This window comes from Lissotriton vulgaris, chromosome 4_1 (assembly GCF_964263255.1).
Source record: "Lissotriton vulgaris chromosome 4_1, aLisVul1.2, whole genome shotgun sequence".
Lineage (NCBI taxonomy): Eukaryota > Metazoa > Chordata > Amphibia > Caudata > Salamandridae > Lissotriton > Lissotriton vulgaris.
In genome coordinates, this window is record NC_141691.1 from 1,850,620,430 (window position 1) to 1,850,639,108 (window position 18,679).

General features: G+C 47.3%; 1 protein-coding gene across 2 annotated transcripts in view; it reads right to left on the minus strand.

Annotated features, from left to right (window-relative positions):
- TAF2 (TATA-box binding protein associated factor 2) overlaps positions 1-18,679 on the minus strand; it is a 765,870-nt gene that overhangs the window by 323,034 nt on the left and 424,157 nt on the right. The gene's annotated exons all lie outside the window — the stretch shown is intronic.

The following is an 18,679-nucleotide window of genomic DNA, read 5'->3' on the forward strand; positions in this document are numbered from 1 at the left end:
ATGCACCTTTGATCGGGCCTGAGATGAGCTCATCTCAGAGTTGGGCATCAGGAAACGGTCCTTCGCTGGCGTTAACAAGCCAGCGTCGACAGGAAAGGTACAGTTTTTGCCACTGGAGTGGAGGTCAGCATCGAAGCTAGTGGGCATCCTAAAGGGGTTCAAGAAGCACATAAAGCGTCTCTATCCAATAGTAAGCCACTCTGGGTTCTTGAGGCTCAAAGACGCCTCTCTTAAGGCCTTGATCTGCTGCAGCATCGCTGATAAAGAAACTCTTGGTTCATCTGGATCAATTGTGTAATCAGCTCCTCGTCGAATATCGGGAACGAGGCAGAGTGGGACTTTGATGCGCTCACAGCTTACCCAGAAATAGACTTTAGCAGGATGGGACAAGTTCCAGTTAGCCTTCTTGTTTTTACGTTACGATTTGGACTTACCAGAAGACTTTAAAGCAATGAGGGCCTGTTGCAGAAACAGCCTAAGAAACTAGTCAGCACCCTCGACCTTGAGTGGGAGTTTCATGGTTTCTTCCAATATTCTGTAACTTACAGTTTCACTTCATGATACAAGATTGCTTATTAGTTCATGAGGCCATATTGCTCACACGACTCAAACGTTGTGTCCTAACCTAAATACCAAAGGTAAGTCTTGTGAGGGTCTAGTCATCAACATTTGTTTATGACAGTCAAGGCATGAACTGAGCCCTGAAGTTTGTGGAGGGGACATTGATCCTTTGCACACTGGTTTCTCAAAATGTTTTGAAGTAAAAACTTGCCAAACCAATAAGATAAAAAGGGACGAGGGGAGATCTGGATCTGTGCCCAAAGGCATAGAAAGAAAGCAACTTATTCGGGCGTAGAAGGTGGCGCTTATCTGGGGTTTTGCTCAGTCAAGTCGGCAGAATTAAGTCAACCCTGAGCTACACGGCGCCAGCTCCCAGTGTGCTTGAGCACTGCTATAAAAGCTTCCTGATCCAGTCTAGCACCTTGGGATGTTCGGAAGGTGAGGACTCGGTGATTAGAGGTATCCATCTGAAAAGCTGTTTTCCAGGAAGTGGGCCCCAATTTGTACATCCACCTGTTGAGAACCAGATAATAGCCCCAGGAGTTAACAGGACCCCAACTGGACAAAATAATTGCCTAAAGCTCTACAGATGTCTCTTGACAACTGTTGAGCAGGTCTCCCAAGGCCTATTCTGGTAGGCCCATAAGACCATTATGTCGTTTTGCAAGTGTACATCCGCAATCCTGTCTCTCTCCAGGTGAATTGAAAACAATATAACAGCCCGTCGAACACATAAAGCGGTTGACATTCCTCACCATTGGTTCAGGGTTGGATCTTGGGCAACTTGGTCATGTAATAGATTCTGGCAGAGGATTTACTAATGGCCAGCAGGGCCTCCAATATCGATGAGCACATAAATAGTTGTTGAAAGATTAACTTCTCAGCAACCAGGTATTCAAGCTGAGTTGTTAAAAGGGGTGGTGTAACTCCACTATTCCCACATGATGTGGATATCTCAGTTTCTCTGTTCTGGTGAAGGTACAACAGAGCAGAGTACCAGACCGAGCTAAGCAAGGCTGGTGCCATAAAGATCACGGTACTCCTTGGACTCTCCCTGATCTTCTGGAAAAACCCACAGATCTAGGTGAGTCAGATTAAAGGCTGACAAGATTCCCCATTGCAAAAAATTGTCAGGCAGAAACCCCAGAGAGTCTGGTTCCAAACCCATCTAGGTAGGGTTAACCCTCTCGTGTTTGGTGTTCTGATGAGTTGCAAAGGAGTCTACGAGAGGTCGACTTTTAGGAAGATTTCCTGCTTGTGAGATAAGTACAGATGGAAACACAGGGTGTTCGCACTGGCGTTGTCAAATCTCTCAGGTGGAATACAAGCAGGAACATGCCAAGTTGCACAGCCCTGTCCCACAGAGCTATGTAAAGCTGACACCCTATTAACTCATGATGGAAAAGAGGGCTGTGGTATTATCTGTTACCATCACATCATGGATCGTAGCATCAAAAGAAAGACCATCATCAACAAAAAGATGGCCTTCAAGCTCAACATACTACATTCTGAAGAGTCGGTGGTGACTACAAGCTGGCAGTGGTTCGAACAGAGAGAACACTCCCACCGGAAGGATGAGAAAAGTTAGCACCACAGTTAGATGGATTGGAACAGGTTTATATTGCTTGTTCCCCGTTGAGCTCAGTACTCTGTTGAATGCAATTGCAGGATGTGCACATGGAGCTTGGCCTGGGTACCACCCAATGCAGAAGCCTCTGGACCACCAAGCAGACACTGTTATCTTGGTAACTGGGGAATGCATTTCCCAGGCTGTTCTCCAAAAGTGATTCAGTGAAATGAATACTTCTGGAGGGTATTGTGGAGCATTTATAGTAGTTTATGGAGAACCCAAATTTGAAGTGGGTCTGCAAAGTAGGGGCTGGAGGAAGTGACAGTACGGAGCAGTATGTAGGTGCCACTCCTGCAAGTTTATGTCTGTGCTCTTTTGAATCTCTTCCACAGACTCAAATCAATTATGACTGATATTGACATGAATATGCAAAACCTTATTTGGAATTTGTTTATAATCATCAAGTCCACTCCACAGAAGGGGAAGGAGGGAGGACAGCGAGAAACCTGCAGTTACATGCATGTCCACCCAAAAAAGCGTTAAAGTAAGTTGTTCATCTGAAGGATGCTTCTAAAAGCAGATTCCTCAACCTTTGAATAGATATCAAAACAATACTTCCTAAAAGGAGGAGGAGAACTCCACCAGGAAGTTCTGCAGGACATAGCAAGCAAAATTGCAATCCCTGCTTAATTGAGACAGTAATGTCTGGTGGAGGTGTGGACACACACCCATGTAGCAGTATAGTAGATGTCCAGTACCAGAACACCTCTCGCCAATGCCATTATGGCAATCTTGTCTCCCATGGCCCTCAGGAGGATGTTTCTTTACCAGGGTGTAACACATTTTTATGCACAGAACATTCCCCTCAACAAGGTTTGTTCCTGACCTGTCTTTCTTTGATGGACTGCCCAACAAAGAAGGACAATACTATTTTTGGTAGGAAAGATGACCAAGTTCGAAGCACCAATTTGTCAGGGAAAGAGTTGGCATATGGTGGTTGTAGTGACAGTGCCTGCAGCTCACTGACAAGGTGCACAAAGGTCATCATTCTTAATGCAAGTCTTAAGAGTCAGCAATCTCAGGAACATCTATGAACAGGCTCAAAAAGCGTGCACTTAAACAAAGTGAGTAACATGTTAAGGTTCCATTGTGGCATGGTAAAGGACACAAGTGAAAAATGCTAGGCATTTAAAAAACCAGACCACAAGTGGTGACTTAAACGATACAGTTGATCAGGCAAACATAGAAAGGCCTAAAAGAATAACAAATAATTATTACTGGTGCCAAGAGCAAAACCTTCCCAGGATTGTGACAAATCAAATGTCAGAACCTCAGATAGCTTAGCGTAAGAGGATCCGCCTAACAATCCACGTACCAGGCCACAAACTTTTCTCAACGACTACAATAAACTGACTTGATAAGACAGGCACAGAGTCACCAGGATAAAGTCCATTATTTCAGCAGTCCCAATCAAACCCCCTTAGTTGCTTCCAATCAATATCGCATATAGGTTTAGGTTATAGAGGTTCGGGCACAACCTGCCCTGTTGCTGGGAAATGAAGTACTCCCGAAAAGGGAGATGGAACAGGGGACAAATGCTGAGGTGGAAGTAACACATTCTCCTGCCACAATTCGGGGCTAACAGGGTGATCTAAGCCCAGTCCTTCTTGATAATCTTCAGAACTTGTGGCAGAAGCAGCAGCGGGTAAAACGCATACACACTGTAGATGGAATGCGTCTCGCAGGATGCCTTGAGGTGGAGACACCAGCACAAAGTAGTCTTAACACTGCTAGTTCCCAGAAGTGCTGTAAAGATCTATCCAAGACATATCCTACTGTGCAAAGACGCCTTGAGCCGCCTCCGGGAGCAGGCATAATTTGTGGTTGTGTCCTCTTTTTAAGTAATCTCTTTCTCTGGCATTATTCAACTATTAATGTAGAGATTAATGATAAATACATATCTACAAATAGAATCAAGCACATAAAAAGGGACATTATGGCATGAGTTGAGGCTCCAATTAGAAACAGAGCGTACCAGTATTTTGGTTGCTTGAAAAGTTATTTGCTGTCTGCTCAGCTCGTATGACTTGGCATTTAGCAAGCCTTCCAAATGACTGGCCTTCAGAAATATCCCTTGGAGGTGCAGCCATCAGAATCTTAGTGCCTCCATGCAAAATGCCCGCAATTCACACTGTCCAAACAGTTGTAGTACTACATGGCTGCTCTCAGGGGCAGGCCTATGATGCCTAGCTACTAACTGGAGAGTTGAGCCACCTTAGAACAGGTTGCTGTCAAACCTTTTGTTGGAGCCTTATTAAAACGCAGAAAGAGCTCTAAAGTTGGAGTCCCAGGCTGTAAGAATATAGTTAGTTGACTTGCCTTGGTTTCTACTGTGGGCAACCGTAGCTCTAACACTTCTGTGACTCTGTGGATCTATTACTGCATAAGAGGCACCCTCCTCTGTAGGGAACCACAGTGGGGGATGCAAATCTGTTTGAGAAGTATCCAGGCCTTTGGCGAGTCTAAAAATGCGTCATCATCAGTATAATGAAGGGGCAGTAAATCATCTGCTTTCTCGCCATCTTCATCAAGAGGAATATTCTGAAGACCCTGGACAGTATCTGAATCCGATCCAAAAAAAGTCTCTAGCCTACTGTTGTACTGGCATAGAGGTAGTGGCACTTCCCCCGAAGACCTCCCAGATCAGAGGCAGCGCCTTAGATATAAAATACTAAAGATGGTACAGTTCCTAAAAGAAAGTGAGAGGCCGGCAGCCTATTATGGTTGCACGTCAGGATAAGGTGTCTCCAAAGACAAGGAATGAATGTGTCAGAGTGGGGAGTGGTTCTCCTGTGAGTGTTGTGCCCTCACACACCCTTGCGAGTGTAGAGCATCATCATTGGGCACTGCTCCTCGTGGGGGTGGCGCTGCAGTCCCTCACAGGCCCACCAGGAGGGCACTCTGGTGGAGATCTTTTAGAAGTGGCCGCAGTTGTGCATGTGGGTGTGTGGGCCAAGTAGTGAGTGTAAGTGAAGATAAAATAACCTGTTGGTACCTCAATGTGTTTATTAGAGGGTCCTCAGGGTTAAGCTAAAATCTGGACGTTATGGAGATGCACTTTATGCTGATAGAGAGGGGAAAAAACAGATAGATTCCCACTTCTTTCAACCCGTGTGACAGTGTTATTGTGGTGTTACACGTGAGAGGTGGTCGACATGTTTCGCGCGACTAATGGGTCCCTAATGGATCCCGGAGCGCTTCATCAGGACCGTGAGTAGTGATAGAGAGAGGGAGGAATCAGGAAAAAGGCACCCTATATTCCTACCATACCTTCGTTGAGGATGTATTGACAGAGTATGTTAGAGACACGTCTTATTCGTGTACTCTGGTTCAAACTCTCCCTGAGTTGGAATAGGGCTTCTTCAGCGGATAGCGGTCGAGTGAGGAGGGAGAGAGGACACCCTCCAACCGATTCCTGGAGATCTAACAGCCTGCCAGTCGGCCTTAGATATTCCATAATGAGACCCTGGCCAAGCTTGGATGGAAGTTGGCTCTGGATGAGCGGACTGGAGACCGGGCAAGGGGCCCAACGGGGACAGTCCACTCCAGGGCAGGGGCTACAGGCGGATATCCGACTGGTGGATCCAGAGGGCCCTGGAACAGTCTAAAAGACTTGCATCATAGTCTCCTAGAAGACCTCTCCCTAATGCAGGGTCCACGAAGGCCAGGGAAACTCTGGCCATATTGGGACTAATCTCTGGATTGGTTCTGAATCAGTTGAAGTAGACAGAGTTGGATACTTCAAGTGCCACTTTCACAATTTCTCCTTGGAGCTGAAGTGACAGGAGAAAGAATAATCCCATTATATTTATGGCAAAGCTTGTGTTTTGGCTTGATTTTCGACTTACCAAACATGACAGCTATGAATGAGAAAGGTGAGTGGAGCGGCGTGGGACCTGGACCATTACCGGTCTTGCTTCTTGTGCTCAGTGATGCACTACTGTGCCTTCCACACCCTGATGGACTTTGGGGGCATCAGGATGCCTTTGTTAAGGGACTTTCAGTCATGATTTGACCCTAACACCACAGGGAGAAGCCATGTGGGTCCGTAAGAGACAACTGCTTATGTAATCTCAGCAAGGTCTGAAGCCTGTGGTCTTCGGTAAAGACACTGTAATAGCATACTGTTTAAAAAGCATTTCGGTGCCAGAAAATCCCTGAAAGTTAAAGAGCGAAGATCCAAATCCACGTTGAAGGACATCGAAAGACAGGAACTGACAGAGCACAGGGATGAAATGGAGTGCTGTCACTTCAAAGGCAAAAGATGATGGAACCTACTGGAAAACAGAAACAATTGCTGAGAAAGATCCAGGTCAATCCAGCACCAGAAGGAAATTGAAAAGGTGAGGAATCTATGGTTGGAAGTTCTCACCAGGACTACTAGTTTAGGTTTCTTCCTATGAAATGGGGGTGCTTCCTGTGCTCCTCTAAAAGGGGCATAAGAAAGCAGGCTTCCAAAATCACACTGAGTAGTTTCAGGCATTTAGGATAGCGCCTCTAATGAATTTGCAATGACTGCTTGGTAGTTCTTGGGGTCTCCAATGTTAGTCACCTGGTCAGTGTCTGAATGTCCAAGGAAGACATTCTTGCAGCCTTATGCAATGGGGGAATTGTTTCCCTAACACAAAACTAATCACTGCTCCAGTAAACATGGGCTACCTTGTCGATGCATGTTGTTTTTGCAAGTGTAGAGATTCCGCAACTCCTGTGATAATTCTTACAATATTTTTACAATATTTTTTTTAAGTTCCTTTGCTTCTGTGATAAATCTTCGAGGGACAATGTCCACTGTGTATTGAGAGTGTGCAAAGCAAATTCAAATTATATTTCAATAACAAACAGAGTATTAACAGAGGCAATATCTTTGAACAACTTCTACTGAAGTTTCATTAGATTTAGTAATTCAGCTCAGACTGGCTCAATGATATCAGATGGCTTTGCATTTCTGTTGTAGTAAGCAAGAAAAAAATATATATTTAATGCGTGGCAACACATGTTAGGAAAGAAAGCGTACAATACCGTGCCAATTCAGTGAACTGGGTTGTTCTAGTCGGCAGACATTGGATTTTAATCAAAAACAGGAATCACAACTAATAAAATCTGGACCTCATCAATGATATGGACCATGAGATTGTGCATTCTAATACTTGGAAGCCCAATGTCTTATTGCTTGTAGATCATTTGCATTTTTGGAACATCCACATTTTTGTGACTATTTTTCACCTTCTCAAAATGTGATAATTTTTTTTTTTTTGCACTTCGAGTTTAAATATAAATAAGTATCAAGTTAATACAACTTTGTGCTTCCAATAAGAAGTGGTCACTGACCCAATGCGACGGGTTTTACACCACCCTTGGCTCGTCTTCTGCAAAGTACAGACCTGGGACTAGGAGACTGCAGAAATGCTCTACAAATTGTGCACCTCCGTACAGAGTTGTGAATACGCTAGTCACATTAAAATAAGTCGTAGAGTGAAAGGGCATAGAGTGGAGTGGCGTGGCATAGATAGGAGCGGCATGGCATAGAGTGGAGTGCATGTAGTAGAGTGGAGTTGTGTGTGATAGATGGAGTGGTGTGTAATAGTGGAGTGGCAAATTGTAAATTTCTCCTTAAAACCCAGAAGACAATCTAAGTGTGGTTTAAACAATATTTTGCCCTTACAAAATTAAGCCATAGTGTGTAGGTCACACTTAGTCTGCGTTCTAGATTTAAGGGGAAATATAGTTTTTTTAAATTGTTCATACATAAAATTTTTGTTTTCAATTTCGTTAAGTCCTGTGGTACTCCGTAAACTTTAAAAAAAATATATATACAAAGTGATAAAACTACTTTTCCCTACCTTTACAAGCGTATACACAACTGCGATCTAAACAATATGGCTGCCTTTTAATTCTGTAACGGTTCACCCAATCATATACTTTTTTGTCAACGTCCATTACTGCAAAATTACCGCAGGCCATTATGTCACTAAGTTTGTGCATCATAACTTTAAAAATACTAAACTTATTTAGATCTAATACCAAAAATTATTCTTTCCACACCATAATTTATATTTCTGCCAAATGGCAAAATGCGTTCAGCCGTTTTGGCGTTTTGCCCGAATAAAACGTCTATGGAAAATGCATTAATAGAAACTCGTGTTTTTAGACTCCCATTTTTTCTTTTTATCCAATTAATAACTAATCGTCACAAACGTTGCATCATCAGCCAATGTAGAAAAGGGAATAGGTCTGCAAAGTTTTGACATGATTCGTCAAATGGTGGCAAGGTTATTAACAAATATATATATGCGCGTAAGTAGGTTTGGTAGTAATGGGAATAAATAGCATATTACACTCAGTGTGTGTGTATTTGTTTATTTGTTTGGGGTCAAACAATTTGGGATTAATACATACCAAAATGCCTTTTTGCATTTGAAAATAGACTGAGTCAGCGAACATCTGGTCCTTCGTTTTAAACTAGTGAGCCATTGATATACAGGAGGCCTTTGTGCTGCAAGGACATTAGAACCACAAAGTTCAGATGATACGACAGCACTGGTAAAGCACAGTGTCAAACATAGCTCTCATTGGCTCCGTAGGACAATGTTAACCTACGTTTAGTAGTGTCAATGCTGGTTAATACAATGGTCACTGGTGACCTTTGCAATTGTTGTCATGACGTGTGATGGTTCATCAAATAAAATGCCCTCAGAATGCAGAAACTGTTCCATTAATGTGGTCTCATCACCCAGTCCCAAGAAAGAATAAGAACACATCTCCTGCTGATGCAATTGGTTTCCAATATTTATCTTGGTTAACAAAATTTGCTAAATTTAGGGCAAACTTGAGACTGTGTGAGTTGTAATTTTGAATTTACAACCACAAAGTGGAGAAAGTTGAGCAAACCTTTCTGTCCCTGCCATGGAAGCATCAGTAGTTGCTAAACCTCAGTTAGGTCATAACCTGACTCCCTACTGCATGGAGGCTAAGACTGAACCAGTGATCGTCTCTTAAACTTTGACAAATAACAGTTTTTTAGCCCCTAACAGGTATAAATGGTGCGGACCCTTTCATATTATGAAGTGAATTGCGTAGAAAACCATTCCTGGTATCTGAATTCCTCTAGGACTAATCTACCAAATTTAGGTTTTCCGAATCTCTGTAAGGAGTTCTGGATTTTTCAGCAGCGGATGTTGGAGTGATGTGTGAAGCTCACGTAGAACTGAAAGTTTGAAACTATAATCTAATGAAATGATGCATGGTGGTTCAGATGCGGAGTCCAGAAATATATACATTCTATGAGGAGAAAGGGACAGCCCTTCAAGATGGTACTCCTAGGCCTTTGATTCTACTGGGAAGGTGCGAATGTGGCAAAAATGACACCTGTAGATCCCATCAACAGCTTAGCCGTGTGAAACAGAGAACTTAGACTGGTGGCAGTGTGGACACAAAGGCCCATTAGCAGCTGTTTAGGCTCTGCACAAAAACACTCTCCATCGGGTGCCACATTTCCATATTTCCCCTTTTATTCAGTGTTTGGGCAGGTAGAATCATTTTAGCAAGGGAGCATTTTAAATTCACTTCACTGAATTCTCCATTTATGAACACTCATTCACAAATAAAATGTATGTCATAGAGCCACAATGCAGCTTTACCAGTCGCAGTAGTATTATGGTAATACCATACTTTTCTTGCCATTTCCTTCGGTGATAAGCCTAGAAGAGTTAGTTTTTCCCTGACAGAAGACATATTTTTCAGTAGTGAAATAAAGCAAAGTGGTATATCATGGCACTTTAAAAAGTGATATAGTGAAGGTGGGACAGGCCATTCAAGCAGTCTACTGAATTCCAATTAGCAGGAAGCCTAGGCGGTACCCCTAGGGCAGATGTGCAGCCATGGTTTACCTCTCAAAGTGTTTATTGAATATATTTGAAAAGCTGTGCAGTCATTTGTATTTTTTCGATGCAATTTTCTTATCTTCTTTGAGGCAGGGACGATACCCACATAGGGAGGATCAAGCACGCACTCTACCACGATCCGTATGAGGCTTATTTTACTGTACCTTGTGCTGACTCCCTAAAATGAATGCTATAATATGGCCTCTTAACTTTCTCTTATTACCATTGAGCAACTGTTAGACCTGGAGTTACCAGTCCACATAGGGTAGCCTGGCACTGAGTAGGAATGGCTAAACTCAAAGGCAATTCTGTTGTGCTTACATCACACTCTTACAGTAACTCTGCGTCCAACCACAAGAAAAGAATGACACTACACCAATCTGGAAAAATAAGGTCTGCTTTATAAAACTCTTTGTTAGGTTTACGACTTCTAGCAGATTTCAGAGTCAGTCATTACATAACTTCACCTTCAATTATTAGTTTGTGCCAAGTTTTGTATGACATTAACAACACTTCCCTCTCTTTTCCCAAATGAAAGGAACTGAGTGATAATTCCTGCAACTTAAGCAAGCATTACATACATTCTACAATCTTAGATAAGGTATCAGCAATTGTCAAGCTTCTTTACAGTAAGGCAAGGCTGTACATTACCCCTGAGGACTCAAGGACATTACAAACAGGTTGGTACAGGCTTTCAGCAACAGCTCTAATATTGGCATACCTATGCCTCGGTGCGAGCAGCTGGGGATCTGAATGAAGACAGACAGGATGTTACTCAATTTAATTAAAGTTATTTTTAACTTGCTCTGAACCCCCATTAGGCTAGTCGAATCCCACATTGACTCCTCTCGGGCACTGAATGCTCTGTGTCAAGTGCAGCCCCACCCTTTCTTATCCCAGGTTCAGCCCTAATTCCGTGGTTTTCGTTATCGGCCAATTAAGCCTTCCTTCGCAGTGAACCTTACTCAAATAGGGAGGCACTGAAGACAGGAGGACACGTTCCTATGGGGAAATATACATGCCACAGTTCATCAATTGGAGACTGTCCTGTAGCCTGGCTGTGAGTTCACGGCCAGTACCGCTGTCCCGCTGCAGTCCCAATAACGCTCCTCACCTCCCTCCAGCCAAGAGCCCCCAGCGTACTTTTTTTTTCGAGTGGTTCTTTCAGTCCATTTTCACCATGATCCAGAACTGCTGTCCGGGGTCTGGGGAGGGGTACACCTCCAGCCAATTTCGTTCGTTTTCCTGGCCGCAGCTGAATCTTGCCGCTTCCGCTCCGTTGGTTCTCGCGGCGTCAGTCAGCTCCTCCCCGCCGTCTCCACACGCAGGAAGTTCCCCGCCTACGTCCGGCCTCCTCCAGCGTTGGTCCGCCTCTTCCGACGCTACCTCAGACTTCCTCCAAAAGTCACGGAGCCTCTGCCGAGTGCCGCTTCCACCAGCACCACGGAAGGAATCCACGCTGGAGAGGGGCGCCTCTGCACCACAGGGTCGTCAGCTGGCCTCACGAGTCCCACATGCGGTGAGTCCTCGATAAACTGGGCACACAGCCCTGCCGGTTAACTCTACACAGGCCGTACAAGGGGAGAGTCAGGTTCCACGGCTACTTTGGATGTCCCCTCAGAGCTAGGATTCTTCAGCTCCTCAGTAGCAACACAGTTCAGGGTTCCAGGGGCATTGGGAGTAACACAGGGGCCTTTTGGGAAATTAGAGGTGATCTACCATGGCAGGGTTTGGTCAACGCAAGAGGGGTCGCGTCAGCACAGGAGAACAGCCGGCCCACAGGTCGATCCAACTCCTTATAGTGCACTGTCCTCCTCCTCAAAGTCGCCTCTCTCCTCACTAGTTCCACCCCGTGCTCCCACTGGTCACTCTAAAATGGCCGCCCTGATACTAGCCTTAAATAGTCTGGCCTCAGGCTTCCAGAACCAGCTGCAAGGTGCTAGAGTTTCCCTATGTTGTCCCATGGGTCCATTCCCTGAGGTAATCAGTTGTGGCAGTTACTAGCCACCATTTTGTGTGACTAAATTTCCACCATTATAAGGGACACCTAGGCCAAAAAAATTATAGGGACAAGGAAGCACCCATCCCCTAGGACAACACCCAAAAAGTTTCAGTGAACACAAAAATGAAAAACACTAGGAGGCAAAAATTGGACAAAATAAATAAATATTAGGAGGGACCACCCAAAGGGCTGTCAGGTCTCACACGCGTTCCCCCCAGCTGAAAGTGGGGTGAGCTACCCAACCCCTTGGGAGTTCTCATTACTAAGGCGGAAATACCTAGAGAGACTGTTTGCATTGGCGTGGTCCACTCCAGGCCGATGTTCCACCCGGAAGTCCATTCCCTGTAGGGAGATAGACCATCTCAAAAGCTTGGGATTTTCTCCCTTCCTTTGCATCAGCCAACGAAAGGGTCGGTGGTCAGTCTGAACCAGGAAGTGCGAGCCAAACAGGTATGGCCGCAACTTCTTCAGAGCCCATACCACCGCAAAGGCTTCCCGCTCAATTGCACTCCACCTCTGTTCCCGGGGAAGCAGTCTCCTGGACAAGAAGACAACAGGTTGATCCAGACCTTCTTCATTGAGTTGCAATAACACTGCCCCAATGCCATGCTCTGATGCGTCTGTCTGGACAATGAATTCCTTTAAAAAAATCAGGGGCCCTTAGGACTGGAGCCGCGCACATTGCTTGTTTCAAGGTGTCAAAGGCTCGTTGACAGGCCTCTGTCCAGACTACCCGTCGGGGTTGCTTCTTGGAAGTGAGTTCAGTTAAAGGGGCCACAATAGTGCCATACCCCTTCACAAAGCGACGGTAGTAACCTGTGAGGCCCAGAAAAGCTCAGACCTCGGTTTGGGTCTTGGGGGGCTCCCAGGCCATGATAGCCTCAATCTTCGCCTGGAGGGGCTGCACCGCTCCGACCCCTGCCTGATCTGACATTTAGTGGCCTTGATTGTCAAGCCAGCCTGTTTCAGGGCCTGGAGAACAGCTTGTAGATGACACAAATGGTCCTCCCAACTGCTGCTGAAGACGGCAATGTCATCCAGATAAGCAGCGGAGAAGACCTCCATCCCGGAGAGGACCTGGTTCACCAGCCGCTGAAAGGTGGCAGGGCCGTTCTTGAGCCCAAAGGGCATTACACAGAACTGGTAGTGGCCCTCAGGCGTGGAGAAGGCTGACCTTTCCTTTGCTCCATCTGTAAGGGAGATCTGCCAGTACCCTCATGTGAGGTCAAAGGTACTCAAGTATTGGGCTGCTCCCAGCCGGTCAATGAGTTCATCCGCCCTAGGGATCGGATGAGCATCAGTCTTAGTCACTGAATTCAGTCCCCGGTAATCCACACATAACCTTAGTTCTGGAGTGGTGCCCTGTGGGGCAGCTTTTGGTACCAGAACCACCGGACTGGACCAGGGGCTACTTGAAGGTTCAATTACTCCTAGCTCCAGCATCTTAGTGACTTCACTGTGGATGCTGGCCTTCACCTTGTCTGACAGCCGGTAGATCTTAGACTTCACAGATGGGCTGTCTCCTGTGTCAACATCATGGGTACACAGGTGGGTCCTTCCCGGGACAAGGGAGTACTGCTCCAGGACCTGGCGGCCGTCCTCCCACTGCTCAGGAGTTAGGGATGGGGAGAGAATCCCTCCCTCCACCGACCCATCCTTTTCCTGAGACGAAAATAGATCAGGGAGAGGCTCACTCTCCTCTTCCTCTGCTCCATCGGTCACCATCATCAGAATGACCTCGGGCCTCTCATGGTGGGGTTTGAGGCGATTAGCATGGACCACCCGCAGGGGCTGCCGGGGGGTCTTCAGATCCACTAAGTAAGTGGCCTTACCCTTCTTCTCTATCACCTCAAAGGGGCCTGTCCAGCGGTCCTGGAGGGCACTAAGCTCCCCAGATTCCATCACCCACACTTTCTGGCCAGGCTCCAACTCCACAGGGTGAGCATTGTGGTCATACCACTCCTTCATCACAGCTTGGCTGGCTTCCAAGTTGTCGGAAGCTTGCTTCCACAACTTAGCCATTTGGCTCCGGAAGGCCAGCAAGTAGCTCACCACATCCTGGGGAAGCTTCCTGGGAGTCTTTTCCCATCCGTCTTTCACCAGGCTGAGAGGTCCACGCATAGGGTGCCCATACAGAAGTTCGAAGGGGCTGAAGCCCACTCCCTTCTGTGGCACTTCCCTGTAGGAGAACAGAAGACAGAGTAGGAGGATGTCCCATTTCCTCCGTAGGCTCTCAGGCAGACTTCTGATCATGCCTTTCAAGGTTTTGTTGAACCTTTCCACTAGACCATTGGTCTGTGGATGGTAAGGAGTGGTGAACCGGTAGGTAACCCCACACTCCTTCCACATAGCCCGCATGTAAGCTGACATGCAGTTGGTCCCCCTGTCGGACACAACTTCCTTGGGGAAACCCACTCGGGTAAAGATCCCCATCAGGGCCCTTGCCACTGCAGGTGCAGTAATGGTCCTCAAAGGAATTGCCTCTGGGTACCGTGTGGCGTGATCCACCAGAACCAGGATAAACCTGTGACCAGCTGAAGTTGGTGGATCCAATGGCCCCACAATGTCGATGCCCACCCTTTCAAAGGGGGTGCTAACGACAGGAAGTGGTTCCAGGGGAGCTTTCAGCTTCACCCCTGTTTTCCCACTGGCTTGGCAAGACACACATGTCCGGCAATAAGTGTCGGACGCCACCTTCATCTGAGGCCAATAAAAGTGGGGGACAAGCCGGGCAAAGGTCTTGTCCTGACCCAAGTGTCCTGCCAAGGGTATTTCTTGAGCCAGTTCTAAAAGGAAGGCTCGGTAACGTTGAGGGACAACCAAGGCCCGTGACGAACCGTGCACTGGTGCCTTAGGTTCACTGTAAAGGAGTCCATCCTCCCAGTAAATGTGGTAGTTCCCATGAACGTTTCCTGCTGCCTGGGCTTCGGCCTGTAGCCTCAGTCCCTCAAGGGTAGGGCACTCCTTTTGGACCTTACAAAACTCCTCTCTGGTAGGTCCTCCTGCATGCCACTCGGCAGGGATAGGTAGGTTCTCCAGGGAGATAACATCCCCCTCCATGGACTCCTGGTCCACCACCGCAGGTGGCCTATCCGTCTCACGGGGCGTGGATGCCGAGGCATGCTTCTCCTGTCCCCGAATCTTTCCCTTTCTGGCAGCTGGCTGTGCCTTTGTTCCAGTCCAAGCGAACTCCCCCTCCGGGTAGTCGCGGACCTTGTGCTAGCACAGGCCCAGTCAGGTGTACCCAGCATCTCAGAATGAGTCCGGTATTCCACCTCCTTCCAAGCATTGTGCTCCATATCATTCCCCAACAGACAATCAACTGGCACGGCAGGGCTTACGGCAACTCGAAGTAGACCTGCAACCCCTTCCCACTCAAATGGAACCTTGGCCACTGGGTAGTAGCCCATTCTGCCGTCAGCCATCGCGGCGGGGTGGAGTACATGTGGAATCACCTGCTCTGGAGACACCAGTTGACTCCTTACCATAGTCATACTGGCTCCTGTGTCTCTCAGAGCTTCCCCTCTTTGGCCATTGATGGTGACCCACTGCCCATACTTAGTAGTATTTGAGGGCACCTGGATCTTAGGAACCATCTACCGATCTCCCAGGGACACTAAGGTGACACCCGCCCACTCCCCCCCCTTATCTAAGGGCAACACCTCCCCGAGCACTACACTAGCTACTCCCGGGTCTTTTCCTCCAGTGGGAGGGGGTGGTCTCTTTGGGCACTTAACATCTCCCTTATAGTGCCCAACTCCACCACACTCATAGCAGTGGACAACCCTTGGCTGCTAACTTTGGCCAGGATGAGGGTTTCTTGGCGGGTTAGCTTTGTGACTGTATCCTGTTCCTTTTCCCTGGAAATTGTTTTGGGGGCCTTTAGAGAACCCCCTCTTTTTATCTCCCCCTCTTTCTTCTGGAGGGCGCCCTGTCCGGTCCTTTGGGAATCCCCTCCAGTCCCCTTTGAGGACACCCGGGTACTGGCCCAGATGTCCGACTCTTCAGCAAGCTTCCGGGGGCTGGTCAGCTTGCTGTCCACCAGGTGTTGTCGCAGCTCGGGAAAACATTTCTCAAGTAGGTGCTCCTTGAGGATAAGGTCATACAACCACTCGTAGTCCCCCACCTCGCTGCCTTGTACCCAACCCTCTAGGGCCTTCTTTGCATAGTGTAGGAAATCCACCCAATTCTGTGTGCCTAGTTTGTGACTACTCCTCAACTTCTGTCTGTATTTTTCCGGAGTCAGCCCAAACTTTTTACCAGCGCCACTTTCATGGTGGGGTAGTGGGTCTGCTCTCCCTGCTCTAGGGCCAAAAGGGTATCCCTTCCTGCAGGAGGCATGTATTTGTACAAACCACCCCCCCAGTGTTTTTCCAATATCCCATGGGCTCTTAAGGAGACCTCATAGGCAGCCAGCCACTTTGCAATGTCATCCCCTGTGCTGTAGCTGGCGACTACGTCCTTTGGCAAATAGGGTCTGGGTTCCCTGGTTGTGTCTTTGGATTCGCTGCCACCATTAGGAGTACTGGGAGTCCCTATCTGCAGGGCCTTAAGGTCTAACTCTCTGATACTCAGTTTGTGAGCCAGCCTTTTCTCCTCCCTCTCCTTCTCTAATTTTGCCAACTCCCATTTTAACTGCCTCTCCTCCCTCCTGTCCGCTAGTTCAGCTTCAGTTAGACTCCTCATGGAAACACTGCTGCCCTCCCTTGAGAGTGTCCTAGGACCTGTTAGTAGGTTCCCCCCCTCCGGTGGGTACAGACCATCAACCTCGATGACAGTGTCCCGGTCCCCTCTTCCTCCTCCATCTTCCCCCCTTGGTGCGCTTCCCCCCATGCCCTCAAGCTAGTTTGAAGTTCACTCTTTTTCGCACCTCGCTTGAAGTACACCCCCTCTCTCTGGCAAAAGTCTCTGAGTTGGGCCGCAGTATAGGTCTCCAATTCTTCCAGATCAAATTCCATTTTGCCACTTAGGGTTAGGGACAGCCACTTGGAAGAAGTTAAGAAAGGGGGCAAAGTGAGAGTTACCTCCACCCACCACCAGGAGTAAATTTGGAGAAGCAAAAATATTAATTAGGGAGTCCGCTAGGAGAAAACTCCAGGTGTAGGCGGGTAGTGCACACTGAGTTACTGCCAAGTGGACGCAAGCACAAGTTCTAATCCCACCGCTGAACACCAATCATGTTAGACCTGGAGTTACCAGTCCACATAGGGTAGCCTGGCACTGAGTAGGAATGGCTAAACTCAAAGGCAATTGTGTTGTGCTTACATCACACTCTTACAGTAACTCTGCGTCCAACCACAAGAAAAAAAATGACACTACACCAATCTGGAAAAAATACGGTCTGCTTTATAAAACTCTTTGTTATGTTTACGACTTCTAGCAGATTTCAGAGTCAGTACATTACATAACTTCACCTTCAATTATAAGTTTGTGCCAAGTTTTATATGACATTAACAACACTTCCCTCTCTTTTCCCAAATGAAAGGAACTGAGTGATAATTCCTGCAACTTAAGCAAGCATTACATATATTCTACAATCTTAGATAAGGTATCAGCAATTGTCAAGCTTCTTTACAGTAAGGCAAGGCTGTACATTACCCCTGAGGACTCAAGGACATTACAAACAGGTTGGTACAGGCTTTCAGCAACAGTTCCAATATTGGCACACCTATGCCTCGGTGCGAGCAGCTGGGGATCTGAATGAAGACAGACAGGATGTTACTTCATTTAATTAAAGCTATTTTTAACTTGCTCTGAACCCCCATTAGGCTAGTCGAATCCCACATTGACTCCTCTCGGGCACTGAATACTCTGTGTCAAGTGCAGCCCCACCCTTTCTTATCCCAGGTTCAGCCTGATTCCGTGGTTTCCGTTATCGTCCAATTAAGCCTTCCTTCGCAGTGAACCTTACTCAAATAGGGAGGCACTGAAGACAGGAAGACACGTTCTTATGGGGAAATATACATGCCACAGTTCATCAATTGGGGACTGTCCTGTAGCCTGGGTTTGAGTTTACGGCCAGTACCGCTGTCCCGCTGCAGTCCCAATAACGCTCCTCACCTCCCTCCAGCCAAGAGCCCCCAGCGTACTTTTTTTTTTTCCCCCGAGTGGTTCTTTCAGTTTATTTTCACCACGATCCTGAACTGCTGTCCGGGGTCTGGGGAGGGCTACACCTCTAGCCAATTTCGTTTGTTTTCCTGGCCGCAGCTGAATCTTGGAGCTTCCACTCCGTTGGTTCTCGTGGCGTCAGTCAGCTCCTCCCCGCCGTCTCCACACGCAGGAAGTTCCCCGCCTACGTCCGGCCTCCTCCAGCGTTGGTCCGCCTCTTCCGACGCTACCTCAGACTTCCTCCAGAAGTCACGGAGCCTCTGCCGGGTCCCGCTTCCACCAGCACCACGGAAGAAATCCACGCTGGAGAGGGGCGCCTCTGCACCACAGGGTCGTCAGCTGGCCTCACGAGTCCCACATGCAGTGAGTCCTCGATAAACTGGGCACACAGTCCTGCCGGTTCACTCTACACAGGTCGTACAAGGGGAGAGTCAGGTTCCACAGCTTCTTTGGATGTCCCCTCAGAGCTAGGATTCTTCAGCTCCTCAGTAGCAACAC